The sequence below is a fragment of the Hordeum vulgare genome, chromosome 2H (genome assembly GCF_904849725.1).
Source record: "Hordeum vulgare subsp. vulgare chromosome 2H, MorexV3_pseudomolecules_assembly, whole genome shotgun sequence".
NCBI lineage: Eukaryota > Viridiplantae > Streptophyta > Magnoliopsida > Poales > Poaceae > Hordeum > Hordeum vulgare.
The window spans coordinates 7123822-7143065 of NC_058519.1; positions in this window are offsets into that span (position 1 = coordinate 7123822).

The following is a 19244-nucleotide window of genomic DNA, read 5'->3' on the forward strand; positions in this document are numbered from 1 at the left end:
ATAGCAGTAGCAACAGAGTAACAGCAGCAGCAGTAACAACAGTAGCAGCAAAGTAATAGCAGCAGCAGTAACAGCAGTAGCAGCAATGTAATGTAGCAAGGACCAGTAGGAAAAGACTCGTAGGCAGTGGATTGGTGATGGATGAGTATGCCGGATGTGATTCATCATGTAACATCTATAACACGGAGAGATATGTAACTAGCTCCGGTTCGTCAATCTAATGTAGGCATGTATTCCGTATGTAGTCATTCGTGCTTAGGGAAAAGATCTTGCATGACATCTATTGTCCATCCCTCCCGTGGCACCGGGGTCATAATGGAAACTACGGGATATTAAGGTTCTCCTTTTAATAAAGAATCGGACCAACGCATTAACACGTGGTGAATACATGAACTCCTCATTCTATGGTCATCTCCAGGAGTGGTTCCTGCTATTGTAACTCCGGGGTTGCCGGGTCATAACACATAGTAGGTGACTACAACTTGCAAGATAGGATCTAAAACACACATATATTGGCGACAACATAATATGTTCAGATCTGAAATCATGGCACTCGGGCCGTAGTGACAAGCATTAAGCATGGCAAAGTAGTAGCAACATCAATCTCAGAACATAGTGGATACTAAGGATCAATCCCCGTCAAAACTAACTCTATTACATGATAGATCTCATCCAACTCATCACCGTCCAGCAAGCCTACGATGAGAGTAGTCACGAAAGGTAAAGAGCATCATGGAATTGTCAATGGAGGAAGGTTGATGATGATGATGGCGATGATCTCCCATCTCCGGCGCCCAAAACGGACTCCAGATCTGCTCTCCAGATGAAGAACAGGAGTTGGCGGCGCCTCCGTATCGTAAAACGCGATGAATCCTTCTCTCAAATTTTTTTCCGGGCGACACGGAATAAATAGAGCTGAGTTTGGAGGCGGTGGTGCCACGTGGGCCCACATGCCCTCACGGCGTGGTCAGAGGGGGTGGCCGCGGCCCAGGGGCTTGTGGCCCACTGGCACACTCCCTCCGGTGGATATTCGCGCAGGAATTTTTCATTAATTCCAGAAAAATTCTCCGTAAATTTTCACGACATTCCGAGAACTTTTATTTCTGCGCAAAAACAACACCATGGCAATTCTTCTGAAAAGAACGTTAGTCCGGGTTAGTTCCATTCAAATTATCCAAATTAGAGTCAAAAACAAGGGCAAAAGAATTCGGAAAAGTAGATACGACGGAGACGTATCAACTCCCCCAAGCTTAAAGCCTTGCTTGTCCACAAGCAATTCAGTTGACAAACTGAAAGAGACAAAAGAAAAACTTTGACGAACTATGTTTGATCTTGTGGTTGCAACTATGTCTAACTGAAAACCAGAATTTCAGCAAGATCACAAGCAAACCACATAAGCAAATGACATCTAGGTCTCACGGTAAACTCATATCAATGGCATAATCAACTAGCGAGCAAATAATAATAAGCCTCAAATGTCAAGACTTCAATCAAAACAATCATGAAGCTGTACGAATAGATGGTATCTCGCTAGCTCTTTCTGAGACCGCAAAACATAAATGCAGAGCACCTTCAAAGACCAAGCGCTACCTAAACATTATAACTCACGGCAATGAAGATCTAGTCACAGTCATACTCAACACAGTTAAAAGCAAAGCATAAAAACGACAGAGGTGATCTCTAATTGGTGCTTTTGTAAGAGGAGGATGACTCAACAGGAACATAAATAGAGAGGCCCTTCACAGAGGGAAGCATTGATTTGCAGAAGTGCCGGAGCTCAAGCTTTGAAAATAGAGATAATAATTTTGGGTGGCGTGCTTTGATTGTCAACGCAGTGACTAAGAGTTCTCAACATCTTCCACGCTACACATGCTATAGGCGGTTCTCAAACAGAAAAGTAAAGTTTTGACTCCCCCACCACTAATCAATCACACTCCACGGCTAGTCGAATCCTCGGGTACTGTCCATACCAACATCAATCCTGGGGGAGTTTTTTTGAAATTATCTTTTCGATTTGAGCATGGAACTCGGAATTCGAATTACCGGCCCCTTTCTCGTGAATGATAGTGAATAAACACATATCGAGGATAACACGCCTAGCATGGAAGATACCAATAGCCCCTAGTCACCACATGAGCGGTTCGGGCATGCAAAACAGATTATTTCTTGAAGATTTAGAGAGTGGCATATGCAAATTTACATGGAACGGCAGGTAGATACCGCACATAGGTAGGTATGTTGGACTCATATGGAACAACTTTGGGTTTATGGAAGTGGATGCACAAGCATTATTCCCGCTTAGCACAAGTGAAGGCTAGCAAAAGACTGGGAAGCGACCAACTAGAGAGCAACAACAATCATCAAAATGCATTGAGATTAACTAACATTGAGTGCAAGCATGAGTAGGACATAAATCACCATGAACATGAATATATATAGAGGGTAAGTTGATTTTGTTTCAACTACATGCGTGAACATGCGCCAAGTCAAGACACTGAATCATACTACAACACAGTCACCTCAACATTCATGTGGGCATCCAAGACAAACCATTATAAGCTCCTAGCTAAGTAAGCATGGCATAAGAAACTATGATCTCTAAGTTGTCATTGCAAACATGTTTCTCTCACAAGAAAGCTGAATCGGGCATGTTGAGCTAGTCATATTTACAAAAACAAAATAGATCGAGTTAATACCAGCTTTTCCAGGCTCAGTCACTTCATCATATATCGTCATTATTGCCTTTCATTTGCATGAACGAATGATGTGAACACTAATAAGCATGCTCGTGCATTGGACTACGCTGGAATCTGCAGACAAACACAAAGGAGAAGACAAAGTAATATGACTCTTTGAAAGCTAAACAGGTATGCATGCAAGAGCCACTAAACATTGTAACCAATATCTTCTACCTTGAGGCAAAAGAAGAAAATAGCATATTTTGGGTTTTCTCATACTATACAGACACACGAAAATAAAACGAGAAAAAGAAAATAAACGAACATGGATGATAAAGTGGCAAAGTGTGAACACCGGCGAACAAAGTGAAATCATAAGCAAGAATGTAAAGTCGGTGAGAACACGTACTCCCCCAATCTTAGGCTTTTGTCCTAAGTTGGTCTACTCCCAAGGATGGTCCTCGCGAAACCCAAAATCATAATGGGGGTTATACGGGAGCGCTGCAGCCACTGCTTGAATAGCTGTGTCACGGAGACGAGCAGCCTTTGCCTCCCTCTCATACTCCTCTTCCTCCCTCTGCTTATTTAATATCTCCGTTTTACCTGAAAGTCAAAGAAGGCAGGAGCAGGAAGGGTAATATGGAAAACACGCTGTCGGTTAAATATCAATCGGTATAGGAGGGCTTCGTCATCCCTATCAAGGAACTGGTAGCGTGTCAAAGCGACGCGGTCAAGGAAGGCTGTATGGAGCGGGGGATCTCCTTCGCGGATGGGTACTCCAAGAAAATTTGCTATGCGAGTGGATAGATCCCACCAAAGAAATCCCCTTCATTAGCATTCTTATTCAGCATCCTTGCTATTATAGCTCCCATGTTGAAGCTTTTGTCAGCCGTCACTGCGCTCTTGAGGATACTAAGGTCGGGTGCGCAGAGGTGACAATGCTCAATCTTGCCATTAATGAATCTGCCTATGAAGAGGGCAAAGTAATGCAAGGCAGGAAAATGAATACTCCCCATGGTAGCTTGTGTAATGTCTCTAGTTTCTCCAATAGTAATACCAGAGCAAAAATCTCTAACCGAATATTTAGGAGGATCATTGAGGCTACCCCAAATAGGTATTTTGCAAATTCTATTGAAATCCCCTAAATCCATGGTATACGATTTATCATAGAGATCAAACAATACCGATGTCTCACGGCCAGCTAAAAATTTGAATCTACGAACAAAAGAGGCAGTGAGAGCAACATACTATTCACATTTATCGGAGATGAATTCTTCGAGTCCAGCATTGTGACCAAGTAAATCAAACTCATCTTTGAAACCTTCCTCTATCATAAATTCATCAGAAGGCCATTCACATGGTTGTACCTGCGCGTCCCTTGGTTGGTAAGGATCAGGCTCCCGAATCGCAAGACGGGGACCTCTCTCGCTTGAGGAACCACCATGATAGTTTCTCCTGAACATCTTCCTTTTCTGAAATTTTTAGTGATTCTAAGGAAATGTGAACAAGGATCAACGAAACTCGTAGCAACTACTCCCACAAGTGCCTAGAGGCCATATTACGCATCAAAACTACTTGGGGCCAGCTAAAATCAGCATGCAAAGCTCAAGAACATGTCACCAAGGCAACAAAAATACGCGGAGCATAAGGCACTAGAGCAAAAACTAATTGGACCAATGGAGGAGTCACTTACCGAGGAGTAATTTCCCCAAAACAGTTCGGAGAATGGTGATTTGAGCAAAGAGATCGAAAATCCCAGCAAGAGGAGCAAGAACACGGGTTTGAGCTGCGGAACGATTTTTTCTGGAGGTAGGAGAACCAGATGAGAGCAAGAATGAGTGGAAGGGGTGCCTGTGGGCCCCACAAGCCTCGGTGGCGCGACCAGGGGGGTGCCCGCGCCCCTAGGGAATGTGGCCCACTGGTGTGGGCCCCAGACAAGCTCTTTGTCTCACAATTTTTCAAAAATTGCAGAAAAAATCATACTTGATTTTCAGGACGTTCGGAGAACTTTTATTTTTGGGGTACTTTTCTACCGGACGCTAAAACAGAAAACAGGGAAAACTAAACTAAACCTATCATTTTTCTTCTAAGCAACCGAAGGTGAAAGCTTGGAACAGAGGTTTGTGACTCCTCGATTCATCCATCTCTTGGTCATCAAAAGAAAATCCGCCAATGAGGTTGATCCAGTCTCCTCGACAAACCTACTCGAATCGCAAAAGAGAAAAGAGAATTCTCGAATAGACACTAGGTCACCTCAATGGGGATTTCTATCTCCCCAACAAGGAAATCATACTTCATCTTGACACGAGTAATAGGGCATTCAAAGCTCCCAATAAGAATCGATGAAGTCTTTTCGATAGCATTGATGCAATGTACTCAATATTGTTTATTCGGAAAGTGCACCGTATGCTCATTAGGTTGACATGGAAAGTGACATTGCCTTTGCTGCAATCTATAACAGCCCCTGAAGTGTTTAAAAAGGGTCTTCCGAGGATGACTACCATGGCATCGTCCTCAGGAATATCCAAGATAAAAAAGTATGTTAAGGTAGTGATATTAGCAACCACAACAGGCACATCCTCGCAAATGCCTATAGGGAAAGCAGTTGATTTGTCGGCCATTTGTAGAGAGATTTCAGTGGGTGTTAACTTATCCACTTCAAGTATACGATAAAGAGAGAGAGGCATAACACTAACACCGGCTCCAAGGTCGCATAAAGCAGTTCTAACATAGTTACCTTTAATGGAGCAAGGTATAGTTGGCACACCGGGATCACCTAGTTTCTTAGGAGTTCCACCCTTGAAGGTATAATTAGCAAGCATGGTGGAAATCTCAACCTGAGGTATCCTCCTCTTATTAGTCACAATATATTTCATGTACTTAGCATACACAGACATTTTGAGCATATCTGTCAAACGCATTTGCAGAAAGACAAGTCTGATCATTTCAACGAAGCGCTCAAAATCCTCATCATCCTTTTTCTTTGATGGTTTGGGAGGAAAGGGCATAGGTTTCTGAACCCATGGCTCCCTTTCTTTACCGTTCTTCCTAGAAGTGAAGTCATACTTATCGCATCTTCTATTCATAGGTTGTGGGTTATCAAGATCAACAGGTTCAATCTCCACATCCTTATCATTGCTAGGTTGAGCATCAACATGAACATCACTATTGATATTATCATTAGGCTCATGTTCATCACCAGATTGCGTTTCAGCATCAGAGACAGAGGCATCTTCTGGACTCTCAGGTGTAGCAGCAACAGGGTTGCTAGCGTGCAGGTTCCTATCATCTTTATTCTTCTTTCTAGGATGACTAGGTGCATCAGTGCTAACTCATTGAGAATCTTGTTCAATTCTCTTCGGATGACCCTCAGGATACAAAGGTTCCTGGGTCATTCTACCGCCTCTAGTGACAACTCTGACGGAATTAACATACAACTCGTTGAGCAGGTCATTCTGAGCTTTAGGTACTTGTTCTACCTGAGTAGTAACCATAGAGGCATGTTTACTCAGAAGCTTAAGATCATTGACGTTTCTGTCCGCACAAGCACTTAAATGACTAAGCATACAATCATTTTGGTCCAATTGAATGCTAACATAATCATTGAAACTCTGTTGTTTGGCAACAAAGTTATCAAATTCATCCATGCATAAGCTAGCAGGTTTATCAAAAGGAATATCACTATGATCAAACCTACACAGAGAATTTAATTCTACTACCTGTCTCGGGTTATCGAGACCATGGATCTCTTCGATAGTTGGTAGATTTTTGACATCTTTAGATTTAATGCCTTTCTCTCGCATAGATTTCTTGGCTTCTTGCATATCTTCAGGACTGAGGAATAGAATACCTCTTTTATTCGGAGTTGGCTTAGGAGGTGGTTCGGGAAGAGTCCAAGCATTCTCATTGCACGAGATGTTATTCAATAGAATCTCAGCTTGTTCTACAGTTCGTTCCCTAAAAACACAACGAGCGCAACTATCTAGGTGGTCTTTGGAAGCATCGGTAAGTCCATTATAGAAGATATTAAGTATTTCATTCTTCTCAAGAGGGTGAACAGGCAAAGCATTCAGTAGCTGGATGAGCCTCCCCCAAGCTTGTGGGAGACTCTCTTCTTCAGCTTGAGCAAAGTTGTATATTTCCTGCAAGGCAGCTTGCTTCTTATGGGCAGGGAAATATTTTTCAGATAAGTAGTAGACCATATCCTGGGGGCTACGCAAACAACCAGGAGCAAGAGAAGTGAACCAAGTCTTAGCATCATCCTTTAGTGAGAAAGGAAAGAGCTTGAGGATATAGTAGTGGCGGATCTTTTCCTCACTAGTGAATAGGGTGGCTATATCGTGCAGTTTGGTAAGATGGGCTACAACCGTTTCAGACTCATAACCGTGAAAAGGATCAGATTCGACCAGAGTGATTAACTCAGGGTCGACAGAGAATTCATAAACCTTTTCGGTCACAAAGATAGGCGAAGTAGCAAACTTCAGATCGAATTTCATCCTAGCGTTCAGTGATTTTTCTTTCCACTTGAGCAGTAGTTTCTCAACATCATAGCTATCCTTACATGCAAGAAAATCGTTAGCTATCTCTCCCTCCATAACATAGCGCTCGGGCATAACAATCAATTCAGGTCTAGGAGAGCTAGTTCTAGCAGGCAAAATAGTTGGTTCTGCTTCAATAGTATCAGCAGTTTCAGAAGTATCATCACATCTAGCAGCGACTCTAGCAATTTGTGAATCAAGGAATGCACCTAGTGGCAAAGCAGTATCAATCCTAGTATCATCAGGTATAGTATCAAGCATAGCATCATCAGGCATTGTGTCAAGCATAGCATCATCAGGCATAGTATCAAGCATAGCATCATGGGCAGCAGAAGTAGCATCCTCAAGCACAGTAGTATCAAGCACAAGCAACATATCAAGATTCCTAGCAGGAGGCAAAGTCGCAAACTTACTCAAAACTGAAGGTGAATCAAGTGCAGAGCTAGATGGCAGTTCCTTACCTCTCCTCGTAGTGGAAGGCAAGATTTCAGTTCTTGGATCTTTCGGATTACTCATACTGACCAGCAAACGTCAATCCCAAGTGACTCTGAGAATATAGTTGTGCTTCCCCGGCAACGGCGCCAGAAAAAGGTCTTGATAACCCACAAGTGTAGGGGATCGCAACAGTTTTCGAGGGTAGAGTATTCAACCCAAATTTATTGGTTCGACTCAGGGGAAGCGAAAGAATATTCTCAAATATTAGAACGTGAGTTGTCAGTTCAACTACACCTGAAAGATTAGTGTCTGCAATTAAGTACCAGTAGCAAAGTGGTATGATAGCAATGGTGCCAGAAACAGGTCTGTTGCCGGCAGACTATTCTTAACTTGTTGTATCAATGGTGCGAGTAAAGTGTTGCAGCAAGGAACATCGAAGTACAATGTGGAAGCAGTAGTGACAGTAGAGCAAGTAACAGCAGTAATGACATCAGTAGCAAGTAACAGAAGTACTGACAGCAGTAGCAACAGAGTAACAGCACAAACAGTAACAACAGTAGCAGCAAAGTAAGAGTAGCAGCAGTAACAGAAGTAGTAGCAAAGTAACATAGCAAAGACCAGTAGTAAAAGACTCGTAGGCAGAGGATTAGTCATGTGAAAACGGACTCCAGATCTGCCCTCCAGATGAAGAACAGGAGGTGGCGGCGCCTCCGTATCGTAAAACGCGATGAATCCTTCTCTCTGATTTTTTTTTGGGCGAGACGGAATAAATAGAGCTGAGTTTGGAGGCGGTGGTGCCACGTGGGCCCACATGCCCTCACGGCGTGGTCAGAGGGGGTGGCCGCGGCCCAGGGGCTTGTGGCCCACTGGCACACTCCCTCCGTTGGATATTTGCGCAGGTATTTTTCATTAATTCCAGAAAAATTCTCCGTAAATTTTCACGACATTCCGAGAACTTTTATTTCTGCGCAAAAACAACACCATGTCAATTCTTCTAAAAACATCGTTAGTCCGGGTTAGTTCCATTCAAATTATCCAAATTAGAGTCCAAAACAAGGGCAAAAGAATTCGGAAAAGTAGATACGACGGAGACGTATCAACTCCCCCAAGCTTAAAGCCTTGCTTGTCCTCAAGCAATTCAGTTGACAAACTGAAAGAGACAAAAGAAAAACTTTGACGAACTCTGTTTGATCTTGTGGTTGCAACTATGTCTAACTGAAAACCAGAATTTCAGCAAGATCACAAGCAAACCACATAAGCAAATGACATCTAGGTCTCACGGTAAACTCATATCAATGGCATAATCAACTAGCGAGCAAATAATAATAAGCCTCAAATGTCAAGACTTCAATCAAAACAATCACGAAGCAGTACAAATAGATGGTATCTCGCTACCTCTTTCTGAGACCACAAAACATAAATGCAGAGCACCTTCAAAGACCAAGGGCTGACTAAACATTATAACTCACGGCAATGAAGATCTAGTCACAGTCATACTCAACACAGTTAAAAGCAAAGCATAAAAACGACAGAGGTGCTCTCTAATTGGTGCTTTTGTAAGAGGAGGATGACTCAACAGGAACATAAATAGACAGGCCCTTCACAGAGGGAAGCATTGATTTGCAGAGGTGCCAGAGCTCAAGCTTTGAAAATAGAGATAATAATTTTGGGTGGCGTGCTTTGATTGTCAACGCAGTGAGTAAGAGTTCTCAACATCTTCCACGCTACACATGCTATAGGAGGTTCCCAAACAGAAAAGTAAAGTTTTGACTCCCCCACCACCAATCAATCACACTCCACGGCTAGCCGAATCCTCGGGTACTGTCCATAACAACATCAATCCTGGGGGAGTTTTTTTGCAATTATCTTTTCGATTTGAGCATGGAACTCGGAATTCGAATTACTGGCCCCTTTCTCGTGAATGATAGTGAATAAACACATATCGAGGATAACACGCCTAGCATGGAAGATACCAATAGCCCCTAGTCACCACATGAGCGGTTCGGGCATGCAAAACAGATTATTTCTTGAAGATTTAGAGAGTGGCATATGCAAATTTACATGGAACGGCAGGTAGATACCGCACATAGGTAGGTATGTTGGACTCATATGTAACAACTTTGGGTTTATGGAAGTGGATGCACAAGCAGTATTCCCGCTTAGCACAAGTGAAGGCTAGCTAAAGACTGGGAAGCGACCAACTAGAGAGCGACAACAGTCATCAAAATGCATTGAGATTAACTAACATTGAGTGCAAGCATGAGTAGGACATAAATCACCATGAACATGAATATCATAGAGGCTATGTTGATTTTGTTTCAACTACATGCATGAACATGCGCCAAGTAAAGACACTGAATCATTCAAAGGAGGATACAATCCTATCATACTACAACACAGTCACCTCAACATTCATGTGGGCATCCAAGACAAACCATTATAAGCTCCTAGCTAAGTAAGCATGGCATAAGAAACGATGATCTCTAAGTTGTCATTGCAAACATGTTTCTCTCACAAGAAAGCTGAATCGGGCATGATGAGCTAGTCATATTTACAAAAACAAAATAGATCGAGTTAATACCAGCTTTTCCAGGCTCAGTCACTTCATCACATATCGTCATTATTGCCTTTCACATGCATGACCGAACGATGTGAACACTAATAAGCGTGCTCGTGCATTGGACTACGCTGGAATCTGCAGACAAACACAAAGGAGAAGACAAAGTAATATGACTCTTTGAAAGCAAAACAGGTATGCATGCAAGAGCCACTAAACATTGGAACCAATATCTTCTACCTTGAGCCAAAGAAAAAGAAAACTATTTACACGGGAAAACTCCCAACAAGCAAAAGAAGAAAATAAAATATTTTTGGGTTTGCTCAAACTATACAGACACACGAAAATAAACCGAGAAAAAGAAAATAAATGAACATGGATGATACAGTGGCAAAGTGTGAACACCGATGAACAAAGTGAAATCATAAGCAAGAATGTAAAGTCGGTGAGAACACGTACTCCCCCAAGCTTAGGCTTTTGGCCTAAGTTGGTCTACTGCCAAGGATGGTCCTGGCGAAACCCAAAATCATAATGGGGGTTATACGGGAGCGCTGCAGCCACTGCTTGAATAGCTGTGTCACGGAGACGAGCAGCATTTCCCTCCCTCTCATACTCCTCTGCCTCCCTCTGCTTATTTAATATCTCCGTTTTACCTGAAAGTGAAAGAAGGCAGGAGGAGGAAGGGTAATATGGAAAACACGCTGTCGGTTAAATATCAGTCGGTATAGGAGGGATTCGTCATCCCTCTCAAGGAACTGGTAGCGTGTCAAAGCGACGCGGTCAAGGAAGGCTGTATGGAGCGGGGGATCTCCTTCGCGGATGGGTACTCCAAGAAAATTTGCTATGCGAGTGGATAGATCCCACCAAAGAAATCCCCTTCATTAGCATTCTTATTCAGCATCCTTGCTATTATAGCTCCCATGTTGAAGCTTTTGTCACCCGTCACTGTGCTCTTAAGGATACTAAGGTCGGGTGCGCAGAGGTGACAATGCTCAATCTTGCCATTAATGCATCTGCCTATGAAGAGGGCAAAGTAATGCAAGGTAGGAAAATGAATACTCCCCATGGTAGCTTGCGTAATGTCTCTAGTTTCTCCAATAGTAATACCAGAGCAAAAATCTCTAACCGAAGATTTTGGAGGATCATTGAGGCTACCACAAATAGGTATTTTGCAAATTCTATTGAAATCCTCTAAATCCATGGTATACGATTTATCATAGAGATCAAACAATACCGATGTCTCACGGCCAGCTAAAAATTTGAATCTACGAACAAAAGAGGCAGTGAGAGCAACATTCTGTTCACATTTATCGGAGATGAATTCTTCGAGTCCAACGTTGTGACCAAGTAAATCAAAGTCATCTTTGAAACCTTCCTCTATCATAAATTTATCAGAAGGCCATTCACATGGTTGTACCTGCACGTCTCTTGGTTTGTAAGGATCAGGCTCCCGAATTGCAAGACGGGGACCTCTCTCGCTTGAGGAACCACCATGATAGTTTCTCCTGAACATCTTCCTTTTCTGAAATTTTCAGTGATTCTAAGGAAATGTGAACAAGGATCAACGAAACTCGTAGCAACTACTCCCACAAGTGCCTAGAGGCCATATTACGCATCAAAACTACTTGGGGCCAGCTAAAATCAGCATGCAAAGCTCAAGAACATGGTCACCAAGGCAGCAAAAATACGCGGAGCATAAGGCACTAGAGCAAAAACTAATTGGACCAATGGAGGAGTCACTTACCGAGGAGTAATTTCCCCAAAACAGTTCGGAGAACGGTGATTTGAGCAAAGAGATCGAAAATCCCAGCAAGAGGAGCAAGAACACGGGTTTGAGCTGCGAAACGATTTTTTCTGGAGGTAGGAGAACCAGATGAGAGCAAGAATGGGTGGAGGGGGTGCCTGTGGGCCCCACAAGCCTGGGTGGCGTGACCAGGGGGGTGCCAGCGCCCCTAGGGAATGTGGCCCACTGGTGTCGGCCCCAGACAAGCTCTTTGTCTCACAATTTTTCGAAAATTGCAGAAAAAATCATACTTGATTTTCAGGACGTTCGGAGAACTTTTATTTTTGGGGTACTTTTCTACCGGACGCTAAAACAGAAAACAGGGAAAACTAAACTAAACCTATCATTTTTCTTCTAAGCAACCGAAGGTGAAAGCTTGGAACAGAGGTTTGTGACTCCTCGATTCATCCATCTCTTGGTCATAGAAAGAAAATCCGCCAATGAGGTTGATCAAGTCTCCTCGACCAACCTACTCGAATCGCAAAAGAGAAAAGAGAATTCTCGAATAGTCACTAGGTCACCTCAATGGGGATGTCTATCTTCCCAACAAGCAAATCATACTTCATCTTGACACGAGTAATAGGGCATTCAAAGCTCCCAATAAGAATCGATGAAGTCTTTTCGATAGCATTGATGCAATGTACTCAATATTGTTTATTCGGAAAGTGCACCGTATGCTCATTACCGTTGACATGGAAAGTGACATTGCCTTTGCTAGAATCTATAACAGCCCCTGAAGTGTTTAAAGAGGGTCTTCCGAGGATGACTACCATGGCATCGTCCTCAGGAATATCCAAGATAACAAAGTATGTTAAGGTAGTGATATTAGCAACCACAACAGGCACATCCTCGCAAATGCCTATAGGGAAAGCAGTTGATTTGTCGGCCATTTGCAGAGAGATTTCAGTGGGTGTTAACTTATCCAGTTCAAGTCAACGATAAAGAGAGAGAGGCATAACACTAACACCGGCTCCAAGGTCGCATAAAGCAGTTCTAACATAGTTACCTTTAATGGAGCAAGGTATAGTTGGCACACCGGGATCACCTAGTTTCTTAGGAGTTCCACCCTTGAAGGTATAATTAGCAAGCATGGTGGAAATCTCAACCTGAGGTATCCTCCTCTTATTGGTCACAATATATTTCATGTACTTCGCATACACAGACATTTTGAGCATATCTGTCAAACGCATTTGCAGAAAGACAAGTCTGATCATTTCAAAGAAGCGCTCAAAATCCTCATCATCCTTTTTCTTTGATGGTTTGGGAGGAAAGGGCATAGGTTTCTGAACCCATGGCTCCCTTTCTTAACCGTTCTTCCTAGAAGTGAAGTCATTCTTATCGCATCTTTATTCATAGGCTGTGGGTTATCAAGATCAACAGGTTCAATCTCCACATCCTTATCATTGCTAGGTTGAGCATCAACATGAACATCACTATTGATATTATCATTAGGCTCATGTTCATTACCAGATTGCGTTTCAGCATCGGAGACAGAGGCATCTTCTAGACTCTCAGATGTAGCAGCAACAGGGTTGCTAGCGTGCAGGTTCCTATCATCTTTATTCTTCTTTCTAGGATGACTAGGTGCATCAGTGCTAACTCATTGAGAATCTTGTTCAGTTCTCTTCGGATGACCCTCAGGATACAAAGGTTCCTGGGTCATTCTACCGCCTCTAGTGACAACTCTGACGGAATTATCATACATCTCGTTGAGCAAGTCATTCTGAGCTTTAAGTACTTGTTCTACCTGAGTAGTAACCATAGAGGCATGTTTACTGAGAAGTTTAAGATCATTGACGTTTCTGTCCGCACAAGCACTTAAATGACTAAGCATACGATCATTTTGTTCAATTGAATGCTAACATAATCATTGAAACTCTGTTGTTTGGCAACAAAGTTATCAAATTCATCCATGCATAAGCTAGCAGGTTTATCAAAAGGAATATCACTCTGATCAAACCTACACAGGGAATTAAATTCTACTACCTGTCTCGGGTTATCGAGACCATGGATCTCTTCGATAGTTGGTAGATTTTTGACATCTTCAGATTTAATGCCTTTCGCTCGCATAGATTTCTTGGCTTCTTGAATATCTTCAGGACTGAGGAATAGAATACCTCTTTTATTCGGAGTTGGCTTCGGAGGTGGTTCGGGAATAGTCCAAGGATTCTTATTGCACAAGATGTTATTCAATAGAATCTCAGCTTGTTCCATAGTTTGTTCCCTAAAAACACAACGAGGGCAACTATCTAGGTGGTCTTTGGAAGCATCGGTAAGTCCATTATAGAAGATATCAAGTATTTCATTCTTCTCAAGAGGGTGATCAGGCAAAGCATTTAGTAGCTGGATGAGCCTCCCCCAAGCTTGTGGGAGACTGTCTTCTTCAGCTTGAGCAAAGTTGTATATTTCTTGCAAGGCAGATGGCTTCTTATGGGCAGGGAAATATTTTTCAGATAAGTAGTAGACCATATCCTGGGAGCTACGCAAACAACCAGGAGCAAGAGAAGTGAAAAAAGTCTTAGCATCATCCTTTAGCGAGAAAGTAAAGAGCTTGAGGATATAGTAGTGGCGGATCTTTTCCTCACTAGTGAATAGGGTGGCTATATCGTGCAGTTTGGTAAGATGGGCTACAACCGTTTCAGACTCATAACCGTGAAAAGGATCAGATTCGACCAGAGTGATTTACTCAGGGTCGACAGAGAATTCATAAACCTTTTCGGTCACAAAGATAGGAAAAGTAGCAAACTTCGGGTCGAATTTCATCCTAGCATTCAGAGATTTTTCTTTCCACTTGAGCAGTAGTTTCTCAACATCATAGCTATCCTTACATGCAAGAAAATAGTCAGCTATCTCTCCCTCCATAACATAGCACTCAGGCATAACAATCAATTCAGGTCTAGCAGAGCTAGTTCTAGCAGGCAAAATAGCTGGTTCTGCTTCAATAGTATCAGCAGTTTCAGAAGTATCATCACATCTAGCACCGACTCTAGCAATTTTTGCATCAAGGAATGCACCTAGTGGCAAAGCAGTATCAAGCCTAGTATCATCACGTATAGTATCAAGCATAGCATCATCAGGCATAGTATCAAGCATAGCATCATCAGGCATAGTATCAAGCATAGCATCATGGGCAGCAGAAGTAGCATCATCAAGCACAGTAGTATCAAGCATAGGCAGCATATCAAGATTTCTAGCAGGAGGGAAAGTCGCAAACTTACTCAAAACTGAAGGTGAACCAAGTGCAGAGTTAGATGGCAGTTCCTTACCTCTCCTCGTAGTGGAAGGCAAGATTTCAGTTCTTGGATCTTTCGGATTACTCATACTGACCAGCAAACGTCAATCCCAAGTGACTCTGAGAATATAGTTGTGCTTCCCCGGCAACGGCGCCACAAAAAGGTCTTGATAACCCACAAGTGTAGGGGATCGCAACAGTTTTCGAGGGTAGAGTATTCAACCGAAATTTATTGGTTCGACTCAGGGGAAGCGAAAGAATATTCTCAAATATTAGAACGTGAGTTGTCAGTTCAACCACACCTGAAAGATTAGTGTCTGCAAGCAAAGTATCAGTAGCAAAGTGGTATGATAGCAACGATGCGAGAAACAGGTCTGTTGCCGGCAGACTATTCCTAACTTGTTGTATCAATAGCGCCAGTAAAGTGTTGCAGCAAGGAACAACAAAGTAGCAAGTGGTAGCAGTAGTGACAGCAGAGCAAGTAACAACAGTAATGACAGTAGTAGCAAGTAACAAAAGTAGTGATAGCAGTAGCAGCAGTAGCAACAGAGTAACAGCACCAACAGTAAGAGCAGTAGCAGCAAAGTAAGAGCAGCAGCAGTAACAGCAGTAGCAGCAAAGTAACGTAGCAAAGACCAGTAGTAAAAGACTCGTAGGCAGAGGATTAGTGATTGATGAGTATGCCAGATGTGATTCATCATGTAACAGCTATAACACAGAGAGATATGGAACTAGCTCCCGTTCGTCAATCTAATGTAGGCATGTATTCCGTATGTAGTCATACATGCTTAGGGAAAAGAACTTGCATGACATCTATTGTCCATCCCTCCCGTGGCAGCGGGGTCCTAATGGAAACTACGGGATATTAAGGTTCTCCTTTTAATAAAGCACCAGACCAACGCATTAACACATGGTGAATACATGAACTCCTCATACTATGGTCATCTCCGGGAGTGGTTCCGGCTATTGTCACTCCGGGGTTGTCGGGTCATAACACATAGTAGGTAACTACAACTTGCAACATAGGATCTAAAACACACATATATTGGCGACAACATAATAGGTTCAGATCTGAAATCATGGCACTTGGGCCTTAGTGACAAGCATTAAGCATGGAAAGTAGTAGCAACATCAATCTCAGAACATAGTGGATACTAGGGATAATCCCCGTCAAAACTAACTCGATTACATGATAGATCTCATCCAACTCATCACCGTCCAGCAAGCCTACGATGAGATTACTCACGAACGGTGAAGGGCATCATGGAATTGTCGATGGAGGAAGGTTGATGATGACGATGGCGGCGATCTCCCCTCTCCGGAGCCCAAAACGAACTCGAGATCTGCCCTCCAGATGAAGAACAGGAGGTGGCGGCGCCTCCGTATCGTAAAACGCGATGAATCCTTCTCTCTGATTTTTTTTTGGGCGAGACGGAATAAATAGAGCTGAGTTTGGAGGCGGTGGTGCCACGTGGGCCCCACAAGCCCTCACGGCATGGCCAGGGGGGTGGCCGCAGCCCAGGGGCTTGTGGCCCACTAGCACACTCCCTCCGGTGGATCTTTGCGCAAGTATTTTTCATTAATTCCAGAAAAATTCTCCGTAAATTTTCACGACATTCTGAGAACTTTTATTTCTGTGCAAAAACAACACCATGGCAATTCTGCTGAAAACAACGTTAGTAGATACAACGGAGACGTATCATCCGGTTACGAGGAACTTGTCAAAAATGGCAGTTTTGGCCTATTGTGGCCATATTTGTATGCTATTAGTAACCGATTTTGGGTCCCGCTGTGATCGAACGTTTTGGGAAACTGAGGGTCCGATTACGGGGAACTCGTCAAAACTCGCAATTTTGGGCTATTCCGGCGAGTTTTGTATGCTATTAGTCACTGATTTCGGGTTCCGCTCTCATCCGAACGCTTTCGAAACCTCGGGGTCCGGTTACGGGGAACTCGTCGAAAATCGCAGTTTTGGCCTATTTTGGCCAGTTTTGTATGCTATTATTCACTGATTTTGGGTCCCGCTTCGATCCGGACGATCCGGGAACCCCGAGGCCTTGTTACGGGGAACTCGTCAATACTCGCAGTTTTGGTCTATTCTGGCCAGTTTTGTATGCTATTACTCATTGATTTTGGTTCCCGCTGCGATCTGAATGTTCCAGGAACCCTGAGGTCCGGTTACGGGGAACTCGTCAAAACTCGTAGTTTTGGCCTTATGTGCCAGGTTTGCACGCTATTAGTCACTAATTTTGGGTCCTCCTACGATTTGAACGTTTTGGGAACCCCGGGGTCCGGTCACGGGGAACCCATCAAAACTCCCAGATTTGTACTATTCCGGCCAGTTTTGTATGCTATTAGTCACTGATTTAGGGTCCCGCCGCGATCCGAACATTTCAGAAACCCCGTGGTCCAGTTATGGGGAACTCGTCAAAACTCATTGTTTTGGCCTACTATGGCCAGTTTTCTATGCTATTATTCACTCATTTTGGGTCCTCCTAGGATCCGAACTTTTCGCGAACCCCGGGGTCCGTTTACGGGGAACTCATCAAAACTCGTAGTTTTGTATGATATTACTCACTGATTTTGGGTCCCGGTGTGATCCGAATGTTTCGGGAACCCTTGCTACGGTTACGTGGAACTTGTCAAAACTCACAGTTCCGTATACTACTAGTCACTGATTTTGTGTCCCGATGCCATCCGAACATTTCGGGAACCCCGACGTCCGGTTAAGAGGAAATCGTGAAACTCACAGTTTTGGCCTATGCTGGCCAGTTTTGCATGCTATTACTTACTGATTTTGGGTCCCGCTGCGATCCGAACATTTCGGAACCCCGGGGTCCAGTTATCCGTAACTTGTGAAAACTCGCAGTTTTTGCCTATTCCGGGCAGTTTTGTATGCTATTAGTCACTGATTCTGGGTCCCGATGTGATCCGAATGTTTCGAGAACCATTCGTACGGTTATGGGGAACTCGTCAATATTCGCAGTTTTGGCCTATTCCGGCCAGTTTTGTACGCTATTAGTCACTGATTTTGGGTCCCGATGCCATCCGAATGTTTCGGGAACCCCGGGGTCCGGTTAAGGGCAAATCATGAAAACTCGCAGTTTTGGCCTATACGGTCCAGTTTTGCATGCTATTACTCACTGATTTTGGGTCCCGCTCCGATCCGAACTTTCCGGGAACCCCGAGGTCACTACGGGAATTAGGTAATTTGCCATCTGTTCAGATCTTTGCCGTGAGCTTTTCTTCGTGGATGACGGCAAAGAATGACTACCGGCGTAAACATATTTTGCCGTCTATAATAAAAGTTGCAGACGGCAAAATTAATTTGCCGTCTGTAAATATAAGCGGATGACGGCAAAGACATAATTTGCCGCCTGTAATAGAAAGTGATGACGGCAAAGAAGAAGTACAGCACACGGATCGATCACGCGGATCGATGACGTGGCAAGATCTGAGACACACCAGCCTACCCCATCCCACCACGCATGGACATGGGTGAAAAAATATTTTGCCGTCTGTAAAAATAACTGGATGACGGCAAAGACGTATTTTGCCGTCTGTAAAAATAACTAGATGACGGCAAAATTATTTTGCCGTCTTTAAAAATAACTGGATGACGGCAAAAAAAATTGTCGTTTGTAAAAGTAACTAGATGACGGCAAAATAAGAAGCACAACACACGGATTGATCACGCGGATCAATGACGTGGAAAGATCTGAGACACACCAGCGCACCCCATCGCACCACACACGGACGTGGGTGAAAAAATATTTTGCCGTTTGTAAAAATAACTGGATGACGGCAAAGACTTAATTTGCCGTCTTGAAAAATAATCGGATGACGGCAAAGAGAAAGCACACCACGCGGATCGATCCCATAGATCGATGACGTGGCGGCCCATCCCACCATCGCTAGCTCTCCCACCCACTCAACCCGGCTGGTCCCCTCAAAAAAAAAAACCCGGCTCGCCCACCACTCACATCCACCCGACCTTATCCTCTCCCCACCTCTCTTCTCT